This window comes from Aquarana catesbeiana, linkage group LG01 (genome assembly GCF_042186555.1).
Source record: "Aquarana catesbeiana isolate 2022-GZ linkage group LG01, ASM4218655v1, whole genome shotgun sequence".
Classification (NCBI taxonomy): Eukaryota; Metazoa; Chordata; class Amphibia; order Anura; family Ranidae; genus Aquarana; species Aquarana catesbeiana.
In genome coordinates, this window is record NC_133324.1 from 165455037 (window position 1) to 165470753 (window position 15717).

The 15717-nt window shown below is 41.7% G+C and overlaps 1 protein-coding gene across 5 annotated transcripts in view; it reads right to left on the reverse strand.

Moving 5' to 3' along the window:
* The window catches only part of ARB2A (ARB2 cotranscriptional regulator A), a 908279-nt gene that overhangs the window by 873671 nt on the left and 18891 nt on the right, over positions 1 to 15717 (reverse strand). For 3 of the 5 annotated variants that reach the window (XM_073624507.1, XM_073624503.1, XM_073624505.1), the window contains exon 2: positions 4903 to 4973. The exons of 1 other annotated variant lie outside the window; for it this stretch is intronic. The gene's annotated coding sequence lies outside the window, so the exon portion shown is untranslated. The remainder of the gene's footprint in view (positions 1 to 4902; positions 4974 to 15717) is intronic. One more of the 5 variants, XM_073624506.1, reaches the window with a different exon arrangement.

Consider the following 15717-nt stretch of genomic DNA (forward strand, 5'->3'; position numbering starts at 1 on the left):
AGTGATGAGACCAAAATTGGGCTTTTTGGCCACAACCATAAAGGCTACATTTGGAGAGGATTCAACAAGGCCTATGATAAAAGGTACACCATTCCTGTGAAACACAGAGGTGGATTGCTGATGTTTTGGGGATGTGTGAGCTACAAAAGGAACAGGAAATTTGGTCAAAATTGATGGCAAGATGAATGCAGTATGTTATCAAAAAATACTGGAGGAACATTTGCATTCATCAGCCAGGAAGCTGCGCATGGGACATACTTGGACATTCCAACATGACAATGATCCAAAACACACGGCCAAGTCAACCTGTCATTGGCTACAGCAGAATAAAGTGAAGGTTCTGGAGTGGCCATCTCAGTCTCCTGACCTCAATATCATTGAGCCACTCTGGGGAGATCTCAAAATGTGCAGTTCATGCAAGACAGCCCAATAATTTACAGGAACTGGGCAGCTTTACCATCTGAGAAGATAAAGAGCCTCATCCACAAATACCACAAAAGACTTCAAGCTGTCATTGATGTTAAAGGGGGCAATACATGGTATTAAGAACTGGGTGGGGTGTGTAAACTTTTGATCAGGGTCATTTGGGTAGTTTCTGTTGTCATTATGATTTAAAAAGACTAAACACAGTTGATTGATAATAAATGGCTTCAGCCAAACACTAACCATAAGTGAAAGAAAAGTTTTCGTGTTAGGATTCATATTCTCTGAAAAATGGCTAAGAAAATCATATGAACAGGCCCCTGACTGGTTTGTACAACATTCTCTGCTTTCTGTGGTTTCCTTGCTGTACTTGACTGAGTTATACTGTCTAGGAAGAGCTTAAGGCCTTATGCACATAGGGCCTTTGCCCATCACTCTTTGATGCCTTTCCTCCTGGCAGCAGCGTTTTGGCAGAAGAAAGAACACTCAGCGCTTGTAAACGTATCTTGCCACATTTAGGCACATCAAGTGCTTGGGCGTTAAGCTTTTATCTGCTAAAACGCTGCTGCCCCTGGATGCACTGGCAGTGGGGGTTTTTTTCTGCCTCTAAATGTGTGCATTGATACATAGGCTAGCATTCAGGGGGATTAAGAGGCAGAGAAAAAAAAAAAAAAAAAAAAAACCCACACGTCAGATCACCCCTAACAGTAACGTTAAAAACATCCAGTGTGCATAAGGCCCAAATGTGAAAGCAGTCTAAAGGGTTGTGTTACAGTGATGCTGCAACTCACACCTGACTTAATTCAAGAACTCCATTTTAAACCGCCTTTGTACATAACTAAAGGTGTGTTTGTACAACTACTTTAACTGTTGCTCTTGATCTCATGCACTTGGTTTGACTCTGCTTGTTCCTTGACCTAGTACTATTATTAGGCTTGATTCTGGTTGTCCAACACCTGCCCAAACCTTTTTCATCATTAGCATTAAGAATAACCGCTGCTTTTCCTGATCTCCCACATGAACCTGACCGCAGCTCTGCCCTATGATTCGACATTCTAACTTGTTTTAGTTAAACTGAGTAATGCCAATCAGGGTCCCAAGTGTGGAACTCTTGGAATTGTTTTTAACAAAGCCCCACACTCAACATCAGTGGCTCTGGTAAATACTAGACAATTCTACAGCCTATACCTTGGTGTTAGATTTACACACACACTCGGTGACTATATAATAAATATAACATATACACAGCACTCACAAACAAAAACCCATGATAAGTAAAAACAAAAACATAGTCCATATAAAACTAAAAAGGTGCTTCACATCGAATGTGCAAAGTTGAAGGGAATGCTTCACATCTGGTGTGCAAAAAATGCAGAGAAGATGTTGCAGACAGAATTTTCAGGCGTACCAATGCACCCCCACATGTGTCCCCACTCACCGGATCACAATGACACCCAGCTTTTCAGTCTGGGAGTCAATACAGGCTTGTTAAAACTCAAACGCAAGTTGAAATCAGGCATGGAATTGCCTGTAAACACCATTTCCATCCCCGATTTCAACTTACGTTTGTAAGTATATCCTTTTATGAGCAATAAATAATCTTTCTTAGCATACTTCACTATTGGTCCCTCCTTTTTTGGGTACCTGTTTTGTATGGCTGAGGTTTAACGTTGAAGGATCGTTTACCATATAATCTCATCAGTGAACCTACCATCCTGTGACATCCTCTGGATATGGCTACAAGCCTGTATTGACTCCCAGACTGCAAAGCTGGGTGTCATTGTGATCCGGTGAGTGGGGACACATGTGGGGGTGCATTGGTACGCCTGAAAATTCTGTCTGCAACATTTTCCCTGCATTTTTTGCACACCATATGTGAAGCATTTCCTACAACTTTGCACATTAGATGTGAAGCATCTTTCCAGTTTTATATGGACTGTACGTTTTTGTTTTCACTTATGGGTGTTTGTTTGGGAGCGCTGTATTTATATATATTGTCACTATGTCTAAGTGTCTAGCACTTTGTGTACAGCAGCTTCATTCATTTTTTTTACCCTTTTTTCCACACCATCAGCCCGAGTTTATATATTTAGATCATATATATTTTCATTTTTTATAAGTGACTACTGATCTGATTAGGAGTGGGTCGATATGTCTCATATAATCATTTTTAGATATTTTAAGATATTGATTTTTTGATATGTATCTGTGTAGTTTTATATATAATTTTTTTATATATAATTTTTTTATATACACAATTTTATATACGCATATTTTGATTTTCTGTGAGTAATACTTTCTCCTAGTAATTGTATTTTTATCATAGAGGTGTTATAAGTATTTTTAATAAGCTGTATTTATGTTATAAGGTACAGCCTATTTTTGGTATGTACACTTACATCTAAGACGTTTGTGATGAACGGGTATTGTACAGGACTATATAAAATGAGCGGTTTGAGTCCATAAGAATGTTAGTTATACAGGGCTATATAATATGAGGGTTTTGTCTCCATAAAATTAGCAATTGCAATATGATAATTAGAGCATGTATGTCTTATTTTATACTATCATTCTTGCATGTTATCATCTGTAATGGACTAATGATAGAATCTGCGGTCATGTGTGTTTCTAGGACAGTCTGTTTGGAATACTGGTCTGCATCCGCTATGATACTGCAGTGATGACACTGTGTATTGTGTAATGATAGAATCTGCAGACATGTGTGTTTCAAGGACAGTCTGTTTGGAATACTTGTCTGCATCTGTTAGGATACTGCAGGAATGATACTGTGTATTGTCTACTCCTGTTACGGTAATCGTGTGTTATGAAGTGCAGTGTGACGCTTTTTGTCCCTCTCCCCCTCCTGTTGAATGCCTTTCCTGGTGAGGTTGACGTGCACCTGTCAGCCCGCTGAGGCTGTGATTGGCTGCGGAGGTGAGAGATGGGAGAATTTAAGCCCGTTGTATTAGTCGTGTAGCCACGCCCTCTGTTGAAGTCTGGATATGACGAAACGCGTCAGGGCGTGGCTTACACGACGTAGGAAGTGACGTTTGCGCTCCATCGAGGTCGGACCCGGAACGAGGAAATCAACATCGCTTCCTCATGTGCGGAGATCGCTTTTTATACGGCCAAGGTGTAGTGCAAGATGTTATTGATTTGATCTGCTCTGTTTTTACTTTTATTTGGTACGTTGCTAGCATTGGGGAAGTTTTATATGTAATGGGTGCTTTTTACTAATAAAACGGAATTACGCTATATATGCCTTTATCTCATTTTTAAATGGTGTGGAGCCCCTTCATCTCCCTATTGTCTAGAGAAGTGCGGCATTGAGGTGGTCCAGAATATCCCTTAATTTGGATGCTCTGAATTTATAAAGCTCTGGTGAGTTTGACCCCCGAAGGGGAGTGTGTTCACATATGGTGGAGTTGGTCTAATCGGTGGAAGGTGCACGCTGTGACATGCTCTACTTGAACACCCTCTGAATCACTACTGCTATCGCACTAGTTTAATGAACTTTTTATGTGTGTAGTTGGCCACACTTTTATTCTATGCTCAACATAGCGCTGTTTCAGTATATGACTATTTTATTACCATATGTATGTTTTATATACTGTTTATTTACATATATATTTTCACAGTTTACACACAAACTTGTAATGGAGAGTCTGAAGGTCCATCAAATCCTCAATATCACATAAACGTCCAAAAGAAGGCCAATATAGAACATAAGTCATAGCCAGGTAATGCAGTAAATGACCACCTTTATTCTTAAACCATAAAGATTGTTAGATCATGAAAGTCATAAAAACTCCATGTACAAGGCAAGTCTTCCATGAACCTGTATAGAGCCTGTGATGGAAGAATACGACTGGAGGTGTAGCTGGAGCGTTCTATACCGACAGCCGCCAGAATCGGGTAAATAGAGACACCTGGAAGCCCTGGATGGCATGATCGTCGGTCCAGAAATTACATCAGAGGTCTGGCAGGAAGCCTGCAGGAGAATACACAGTTTGGGCAAAGTGGAGAGCCCTGGCTGCCTGTGATTACAAGCCTGCATCCAGAGCCAATTGAGCAGGAGCTGCTCTGCCGACCAGCCAGACGTGATGTCACAGTCCTTGCGGGAGGCACAGATGGAAGACTCAGGCTCTATACAGGTTCATGTAAGACTTGCCTTGCAAACAGAGTTTTTATGACTTTCATGATTTTTATGATCTTTATTGTTTAAGAATAAATGTGGTCTATTACTGCAAAACCTGGATATCACTTCTCTTCTATATTGACTTTCTCTTGGGCATTTATGTGATATTGAGAATTTAATGGACCTTCAGGCACTCTATGACAAGTTTGTGTGTTTTAGTCATCTCATGTTGTTCATATGAGTATGTGAGCTGCCAGAGCAGTCATTGTAAATTTACACCACTGGTTGGTGTTCATCTGCCAATTCACCCACACGCCTAGTTTGGATTTTTATGGTGTTACCTTACTTGCTGGCAGCTCAGAGGATCAGTCTAAATCAGTGACAGCTGAATTTTCTAAATAGTTGATGAGTGCTGTAAAAAAAAAATATGGGCATAAAGACCTGGAGATAGTAACAAATCTAACTTATAGAGAATAACACTTAATGAAAATGTAATAAAAATTATTGCTTAAAAAAAAAAAATTAAAACATGGATCCTTAAACAAACAGTTCAACAGTTGTAACTATGTAACTAAAAGGTTTATTCTTAATGTGTTTTATCAAATATGTAATAGATTTAGTAGATTACAGTTTTGAGACCTTGGAACTTTACAGCACATTCTCATAAAAATATCAGTTTTGGGTGGATTTTTTTTAAAGTAGGGAACACCATAAAAAAAGACTGTGCAGGCAGTGCCATTAGATGTTAGATGTCTGCAGCAAGCACTGTATGTTTCTCACAACATTTGTAGCTTCATGGAACCTGTTTATCCAATTTTATCTTAAAAATGGAAAAAAAAAAAAAATAGTCCTTATGCAGGCAAGCTTTTTACATACTCCAAAGCAGCAAAAGACAAATATTTGTGTAATTAGTATAAAACAATACATTAAATCATTTTCTGCATAAAGAAGTTGATGGCATGCTAAAGAAAATAATCAGTAAAAAAAGGTAAGAAACCAACCCCCCATGAATTGTGTGACATTTTGCTCTCCCATTGGCTTAACCAGTCCCTGTAATAAACGCTTTGTGAAGCTGGGACACAATTAGGCAGCACAAGTAGCAGGTGCTTGCAACGCAGAAATCCCTTCCAGTCTAGAGTACTATATCATTAGGCAAGTTTATCATTCACACAATCAGGACAATCAGCTAAACTCTGCAAGCAATCCTACACAGAATTCAAAGCTTAGGGATTACATGTTTCCAAATTACTGTCACAGCAGGACTGCTTTATAAAAAATAGGTGCCAGCTCAAAACATACCTCCCACTATGAACCTAAAAACCCAATTACAAAAATAAAGCACAGCATGTGTGAAAATATTCCACTTTCAGAAGATTCAGAGGACTTTGTAGGGGTCCTTATATTTTGTAAACTGCACAGTACTTAAGAATGGATCTTTATGCCTTTTGTACCTCCAGAAATAAACATAATTCAAGAACGCTGGCATTTACTCTGCATCCTCTGCAAATAGAGTTGCGCATAAAAAGCCTCAGGCACTTTAATCAGGGTGTATGATTATCTCTAGAATCCCTTCAAATAGGTGCATTCTGCTGATATAAAGCTAGGTTGCAGGATATCCCAGTGCTGCATAATGTTTACAGATAGGCTGTCTCCATGCCTCTAATTAAAATAAATAAAATTTAAAAAACTTGATATAGTTTTCCTTTTTATGAAAACTGATTTCAGAGACTTGAACGTTGAGGTGGCTTATAATGTAACACACACACATAACGTGGCAGATCGCAGAAATGAAACACTTATCAAATATAGGTGTAGCTGTCCAATTGGCCAATTCATTGGAAATGACTGTTTTTATGTTTAATTGTGTTTGAATTACCAAATATGTGCCATTTCTGTGTTCTTGGCATTCTTCAGCAAGCTGGAACTAATAAAATACCTAAAGTAGTTTGGTAGGTGGTTTCCCTACAATTCCCACTGTGGTGTAGTGATTTTTTTTTCCCTTTTTGGAAGACGGATTAATACAGCTCAGCCAGTTTACATAGGAAGCTTCAAATAATATTAAAAATTTAAAAACATTTTAAGTTATTTGAAATCATCCCCCTTTACAGTCGAAGGCTCTACAGAGGTTGTTTAGTGATAAAAGTGTATCTAAAAGACAACCCGCCACCTAAGAGGAATTGAGGGGAACCTTTCTAATACCCTGTGCCAGTGATAACGGTCTATAGGTGGCCACTGACCATATATCTAACAATCTGACTGAATGATTCCTCACAGAATCAAACAATATGATTGGATCTATTAATCATTGAAAGGACACATACTGTGTCATCGATAAATTTCCAGAAAAATGGATCACTTTAAAATTGGAATTATTTGGGTTGGTTTGGACCGAAAATCCAATCATAGGAAAGTAGATAATTCAACATTGTTGTTAAGCGACAAGCGTACTCCCTTTTGGATCCTCTGATCGGATCAGAAAATAGAGAAATGTCCCCATTTGGCAATTAAAAAAAAAAAGATTAGCTTTTCCCTATTTTATCCATAATGAAAAAAAATAAAATAAAAACAGTTTGGGATTTAGATATACTTTAGTGCTCCAGGTTTTGTTTAACTGTAATTAGTTTGTTTGTTTGGACCAAGATGGTCCTAACAATTACCTCCACTAACAGTTGCAGTAACTGTGAATGCTGTATAACCTGTATGTAGGAACAGCTACATAAAGGATAGAGTGCTGTGATCTAGTAGCAAGATGAGACCTTCCCGTCCCACTCCTGGAACAAAACAGAGTCAGGCTAAGCACTGACCATCCTGACTCCTGGGAGTGAGAAAGGAAGGGCTCATCTCGCTGCCAGAGCACAGCATTCTATCCTGTATGTAGTTGAGGCTACATAAAGTTTATACAGCACCAGCTGCAGCAACAGTTAGTGAAGCAAATAGCTTGTTTGGAGCAGCTTGGTCCAAACTAATTATTTAGCCACTTCCAGCCCAAGCAAATTCCGACATTCCTCTCCTACAGGATGCAAGTAAAAATCCAAATTTTTTTACAAAAAAAAAAAAAAAAATACTCAGAACCCCCAAATATTATATATATATTTTTTAGACGAGACCCTAGTAAGTCAAATGGTGGTCATTGCAATTTTTTATGTCACACTGTATTTGTGCAGCAGTTGTTCAAACTCGTTTTTTTGGGGGGGAAATAAACACTTTCACGAATTAAAAAAAAAAAAAAAAACCCACAATGTTTACTCCAATTTTTTGTATAAATGTGAAAGATGTTAAGCTGAGTAAATAGATACCCAACATGTCAGGCTTTGAAAATGCACACACTCACGGAGTGGCGGCAAACTTCAGTACTTAAAAATCTCCATAGGCTACACTTTCACACTGTTTTACAGGTTACCAGTTTAGAGTTACAGAGGAAGTCTTGTGCTACAATAACTGCTCTCACTCTAACGTTTGTGGAGATAACTCACGTGTGGTTTGAACGCTGTTTACATATGCAGGCACTACCTATGTATGCATTTTTGCTTCTGCAAACATGAGGGGATGTGCTTTACATTTTTTTTTTCTTTTTTTTTATTGTTTCTTTTTTACACTTTTACTTTAAGTTTTTATTTCTTGATCACATTTATTCCTATTACAAGAATAGGGCATGACAGGTCCTCTTTACAGAGAGATCTGAAGTCTCCACATCTCTCCTCTATGCTGAAAAGCCTGAGATCAAAAAAAATAAAACACCACCACACAGCAGTGTTAACATCTGCCGGTGCTGGAAGTGACATTGTGATGTCGCTTTCAGCCTCAGAGGGTCATGGAGATGTTAAACCGCTGCTGCCGGTGGATTTATTCCCTGGTTTCCCGATCGCACAGGTGAGCCTGGAGAAGCACCAGAGGGCGGCGGGAGGGGATGCCTGTAAAAGCAATCAAGTGGAAAAACAGCCATGTATGATGGCTTTTACATTGCAGGGAATCACCGGCTGAAAAAAAAAAGGATATCTGAATGATACCTGTAGCTGCAGGCATCATTCAGATATCTCCACTCAAAGTACAGGATGTCATATGAAGTCCCTTTGGGCCGGAAGTGGCTAAAGAGGAACTTCAGTTATTTTTTTTTAACTTTTCATCTAATAAATCTTCTGCCCTTGTTTTAAAGCGGAGTTCCACCCAAAAGTGGAACTTCCGCTCATCTGATTCCTCCCTCCCTCCAGTGCCACAATTGGCACCTTTCAGGGGGAAGGGGAGACAGGTATCTTTGACAGGTATCCTTTCCCACTTCCGGGAGTCTCAGCCGTGGCTATTGACATCACAGCTTGGTCTCCCTCCTTCTCCCTCCTACTTCCCTTGTCGCTGGGCCAGTAGGAGAGAGGAGCAGGCCTCACGCATGCGCAGTAGGGTTCCCGGCGTGAAGCCGAAAGCCTACACTGCCGGGTACCCTTACCCGCAATGGCAGCGGCAGCACCTGACAACTTATGGAAACATCAGCTGGGCAGACCTCCACTTTAACTTTGCATAGTAAAACTTTTTTTTTTCTGCCAGTAGATACCTTATACAGCCCACTTTCTGTTCCTTGTCTGGAAAAAAAGCCTAGGCTTATGACATCATGCACAGCTCTCACTCTCGTGAGAGTTTGACAGGAAGGGAGGGGGGATGAGTAATAAGAGGGCCAATGAGGGCTGCAGAGCTGGAGGTGTGTGTCTGTGTAAATCCCAGGAGTGAACAGGCAGCAGCTTCAGCTGCCCACAGTTAAAATGATTGCAGCCAGACTCAGTGGAGGGAGATTTCTGCAGCTATTTGGTAAGTACAGAATCACAGTATATATAGAAGTACAAAGTGGTTGGAAGGAAGCTTCAGAATGGCAAAGATGTTTTTATTACAAATTATGTGAGCAGACTGCAGCTCCTCTTTAAGGTAAATGAAATCTGGAGGTCACCTTCAAAGTGGAACTAAACCCTTCTATCCTTTACAGCCACGAAAGCTGCCATCTTAGCCTCTGTTTGATCTGCAGTTGCCATAATGCTGCACGTGATCAGTTACAACATCAACCATTTGATGGGGTCTCAGTTTGATTGAGAGCAGAAGCAGCTGTAACACTTATCATTCATGTCATGCCATTAAATCGATGGGTTTAGTTCTGCTTTAAGCCTGAAATTCTGTAATGCCAACAAATGAATCAAACTGATTTTCTTCTGTAATTGGTAGGGGAAAAAAAAAAAAAAAAAGGAAGAAGCAAAAAGCATCTTAAAAAAGAAAAACAAAACAAAAATGAAACTGTACACCAACAACAGGAATTATTTTAATTCCAACAAATACAAAATCCAGCAAACATGAAAAACACCTAGAGGAAGTGAAAGAACATTATACTATCCTGTGACCAGAAAGGGTCATAGTGGGCCCTACCAACATAACCTTTTCAGGTAAATCATGTCAATTGTCGGTGATGCCTGACCTAGGTGACCTCTTTCTCACACTAATCATAAAGATGAGCTTTGCCCCAACAGCACAGAGACTTGTACAGCACTTGATGAAGTACATAGGGCAGCACAAATAGGAAAGTCAAGCTTGGCAAACTATATTACTCTGGTAATCTAATAGAATATTTCAAGTAGAAGTTGAGTAACAAAACTCATCCTGTTGAGGGAAGGAGAATACAACAAAAACAACTAGCAGCAATTTCAAAGAAGTTCAGTATACACAACAGAGAAGTGTGAATATGCCCAAACATCACATCCAGTATAGCAATTCAACATTTTAATGAGCAGTTGTCACGTAAATGGAAACTTGTACTGACAGAAATATGGCACATGGAGGACCATAAGGAAAAATTGAAAGTACACTGTATAAGTAAAGTCAGATTTATTGTTTAAGTTTTGGACTGAGTATAGGGGAGTTAAAGCCCATTCTGTTTCTACTTGTGTTCCATTGAGGCAATATTTCTTCACTTCCTGTTCTTAAAGTACAACTATAGGCAAAACTTTTTTTTTCAATTTGGATAGAGCAAGGGAGAGTTATAACCCCTGTCAGATTTTTTTCGCCATCTGTGTCCTATTGCAGAGATTTTTCTTCACTTCCTGTCCCATAGCCAAACAGGAAGCAAGAGAAATCCCTGCAAACTAGGGAGATTCCTTGGGGCCCCTCAGGTCACCAGAAATGGTGCCCCCATTGGTAGGTTTCCCTCTATTACTTTTCTGGGGACAATCCAAAATTTGGGACTCTCGTTTTTTCACTTTCAATGATAAATGGTAAGCAGGACAAAAAGAGAGGGTCAATCTCTCCCAACAAGGGCACAGCCTATAAGCCAGCATTTTAATCCCTCTGCAATCTGTCCAAAACTAAAAAAAAGTTTGACTTAAGTTTTACTTTAAGCGAAAATACATAGAAAACTGCACTGAAAAGCACCAAACAGGCTGCAGGTGACCCCGTCTCTCTATTCAGCTCTCCTTCCACCCTGTAACATGCACTCTGTACCACGCCTTCTGGCAGTTGTGTCCTCTCTCCTTAAACTCGCTTTCCTTCACCCCTCTTTTCCACCCAACTGCTTATATACAGTATATTACCCTCCCTTCTGTCCGCTCCCTTTCTCCCTTTTACTGACCTTACCAAACCCAGCCTTCATTTCTCCTGCGCCCTGTGGAAATCCCACAAAATTCCTTTAACATACTTGCCATTACTGATACCTGGCTTCATGAATCCGACACTGCTTCTCTTGCTTCCATCTCCCATGGTGGCCGTCTTTGGACTCACTCCCCCAGACCCAGTGGACAGAAGCGAAGCAGAGTGGGAATCCTTCTAGCCCCTATCAGGTAATTCACCCACCTCGCTCTCTGACATACTCCTCTTTTAAGACACATTGTATTTGTCTATCTTCTCCCACTTCTCTAAGAACTGCTGTCATCTACCAGCCCCCTGGACCGGCACCAAACTTCCTTGATGACTTCTCTGCCTGGCTACCCTACTTTCTCTCTTCTGAAATCCCCACAATCATTCTAGGTGACTTCAACATCCCTGTTAATGCTAATTGTAAACTTCTCAGTCTAACCTCCTCTCTTGACTTGAAGCAATGGATACATGCTCCTACTCACTCCGATGGCAACATCCTTGACCTTATATTCTCCTATCTATGCACCCCCTGCAACCTCTCCAACAATCCTCTTCCACTCTCTGATCATCACCCTATTAGTTTCACTCTACCCTGTCCTCCACGTCCTCTCCCTCCAACCGCCTAACAGTTACCCCTAGAGACCATCTCCACCTCAACCCTTCTCTGCTACTGATCACCTCCATGACAAATTCTCACCTCTGTCCTGCCCCAACCTAGCCACTTCGGTCTACAACAGCTCACGGTCATCTTCCCTAGACAAGCTTGCCTCCCTCACTACACACAGAATCAGATCCCGACCCCTACAACCTTGGCAAACAGATGACACCAGAAGTTTCAGAAAACGGAGCCAAGCTCTCTAGGGCGTCTGTGGGGTAAGACTAAGTCCCAGTAAGACTTCAACCAAGATCTAAATCTGCCCTCCAAAAATACTATTTCTGCCTCCTCACTGCCAAGCAGACCTATTTTATCACTCTCATTAACACCAGCTCATACAGTCCCCGTCAGTTCATCCTCCACCCACTAACTCACTTACTGCCCAGAAGATCACCAATCACTTCAAAAATAAGATTGATACAATTCGTAAGGAAATCTCCAATGCGCAGATATCTCCCCCACGTAACACCCTATGTCCACAGGTACAATCATTACTTCCCTCATTCAACCCTGCTACTATTGACAAAGTTGTTAAACTTTTTTTTAAACACCTACTTAACCACCTTTCCCCTGGATCCTGTTTACTTGCAAATGTTAAGCTCAGAAAAAGGTATTGATAACTGTAAGCGCAGATACACAAATCCATACAGTACAGGAGATATAAAATGGCTGAGCAACTTAGTCAATGATGGACAGGCTGGCAGTTCAAGGGTTAAGCAGTAACTGGCAGTGCAATGATTAAAATAGGCTGGTTAAAAAGGCGGCTGCTGAACTCAGAAAGCTGGCTCTGTAATGGGCAAGAGAAGGGTAGAGAAGGAGGCGCCACCTGAGTGTAGTATCCCAATGACAGTTCCACAATACCACCCAATTCTGCTCAAGGAGTAGATTTCACGGATGCCCCTCTACCCACCCAATCGCCTAAGAACAGGACTCCCATCATGATCCACATAACAATCACCCAAACCGCACCCATAAGAAGTAACCCCCATCTTGGTTGGACAACCTACCTCTTACCCAGCTGCACAAGCCAAAATCCCCTAAGACCGTAACCACCAGTAACACATTGGCATCCACCTTGGATAATGATTTTTTTAGGATGTACCCCCCCCCCCCCCTTCTGGTCCTCACCAAAAGAAAACACGAAAGAGAGGACGGAGGGGGGAGGGGGGGGGGGGGGACGAGGAAGGAAGGTCAGGAAAAATGTGGAAACTGTAAAAATCTACAATCTGTCACGCACTGCACTTAACGCATATGACATATCCCTCCTTGGTAAGGAATTAACCTTTGGCCCACGATGCAGCCCAACACCTTTACACTATTCAAAGACCTCAACAAATTTATCAGAGACCTTACTGTTCAGAGATATTTCAACATCCAATCCTCCAAGCAGGCCTCTGACAGTACCAGACACCTTATGTAACAGACCATGACACAGTTGAGAAAGACCAACCTGCACTTGCTTAACTCGAGGAACTATATGCCGAGAATGTTAACGCCGACCTGGACTGGCTCACCCAACACTGCCCCACCTCCCCTCCAGTCAGGCATACCACACTATGCCCCAAATCCATTTTTAACCCTACACACAACAAAGGCCCTAACCTACAAACCTTTTACCGGGTAGTATACTCGGACTTCATCAAGATGTGTAACAAAAACCCTGAACACACATCAAATCCAACCTCTCTCCCTTAGAACGCAAGGCTCTAGAACAGCTTACTCAAAACCAGTCCATCGGCATCAAACCCGCAGACAAAGGGGGTAGTATAGTGATTCAGGAAAAGAATGACTATATCCGTGAATCACGTAGACTACTCTCTGACACCAACACTTACTCCATCCTCTCAACTGACCCCACATCCCAGTTCGCCCATGAAGTTGCAACACTGGTCAACCAATCTCTCACAGAAAAAAATCATTTCCAAATCAGAAGCCTCTTTTATTACAAAAAATTTCTATAAAGTCCCCTACTTCTACCACTTTCCCAAGATCTATAAAGATCTCACCAATCCCCCTGGCCGTCCAATAATAGTCGCTATGGACAGCGTCACTAGCGGCTTCTCCATTTACATTGACCAATGTCTTCAACCTCTGGCACAGAACCTCCTCTCCTGCATACGCGATGGACCCCACTTACTTGATATGCTGAAGCCCTACACATGGTAACAGAATTATTGGTGGCTCTCTTGATGTTTCTTCCTTATACTCATCCATCCCCATGACGTGGGAGTCCGTGCTGTTGAACATTTCTTGGCCAATGACCCCCTCACAAACCCCCGGCAAGCCAACTTCATTCTTGAGGCTTTAGTCTTTTGCCTCAAGCACAACTACTTTGAATCAGAAGGCACACACTACCTCCAGATCAACGGAACAGCTATGGGGTCTAACTTTGCCCCCAGCTACGCCAATCTCACCATGGGATACTGGGAACATATGTACCTTGCAGCTGACCATCCCTACGCTGCCCATGTGATATACTACGGTCGATACAGCGGAGATATAGTGATCATTTGGGATGGCACGTTTGATGACATCCTGGCTTTTGTGCAATATTGCAACCACAACAGCTTGGGCCTATCTTTCACCCACGTGGCTGATCCCGACACTTTTTTTTTTTTTTTTTTTTTAGACCTCAAGCTTTGCCACGACAATGAAACTATATATGCAAGAAACTTCATCAAACCTACTGCTGGTAATTCGTTTATACACTATGATAGCTGCCACCATCCTAGATGGGTCAGCAACATCTCCCGCAGCCAATTCTGCCACCTTTAAAGGAATTTTACCAGTGACTCAGACTATGACACCCATTGACAACTTCTGTCAAAAAAATTACTAGACAAAGGATACCGCACTCAACTTGTAGACGCAGCTTTCCAAAATTACCTGCCCCTGTGGCCTATTGTACGTTGGAAGAACCATCAGAGCCCGAAGGACAAGTTTTGGCAAGCACCGGCGCTTTATCAAAAAAGGCCGTGACAACCACAGTGTCCCCAAACACTTCCTGACACACCACGGTCAATCCACAGCTGGCCTTAGTGTGTGGGTCTTTGAGTCCATCCCGGCCACATACCCTGCAGCCGAGTGGTACGCTTATGCCAGCAAGAAACCTACTGGATCTACTTCTTGAGCACCTTAGCACCTGGGGGGTTGAACGAGGATATTGAGTTGCACACTTGAATGTCTGGTCCACAACGGACTGAGCGAACATCTGACTGAGAACAAAATGTCTTGTTCCCTTCAGTCCCGATTTCCCCCTCAACACTCCAGGGAAACTACTCTCAAACTCACAAATGACCTATTAACAGCTAAAACCAAAAGGACACTATTCTGTACTACTCCTCCTAAAACTCTCTGCTGCCTTTTGACACAGAGGACGACCCCCTCCTCCTCAAAAAAACTCCACTCCTCTGGTCTCGGTGACCATATTCTTCGCTGGTTCTCATCCTACCTATCCCACCACACCTTCAGTGTTACAACTCTACTTCCTCCTCTTTTTTTCTCAGTTAGGTTTGTAACAGAACCCCGTCACAACCTGCTTGAGTGCTTCCGTCAGCATACAGCCTCCCCAGTCTGAACCTTCAGATGTCAGAAATTAAAACCCATATATTGTAACTAAGAACCAGGCTAGACTTGCGCAGTTACACAGCTTGAACATGGAATGATTTATCGGACAAGTATACAGACTTTTTATACACTTGAAAAGTATGTCAGTCCCTACAGACTGTCAGGGCTGGCTCAGCCCTTCCTTCTCTGAGCTGGCCGCTCAGCTGTCAGCTAATTGCCAGCTCTCATCTGTCTCCACAGTTACCCAGCTGTTCCTGATCCTGCTCGTCTGACCTGCCTACTTAAAGCTGTCCAGCTCACTTCATCTCTGCCTTCGCCTTGGTCACATCACAAGAAA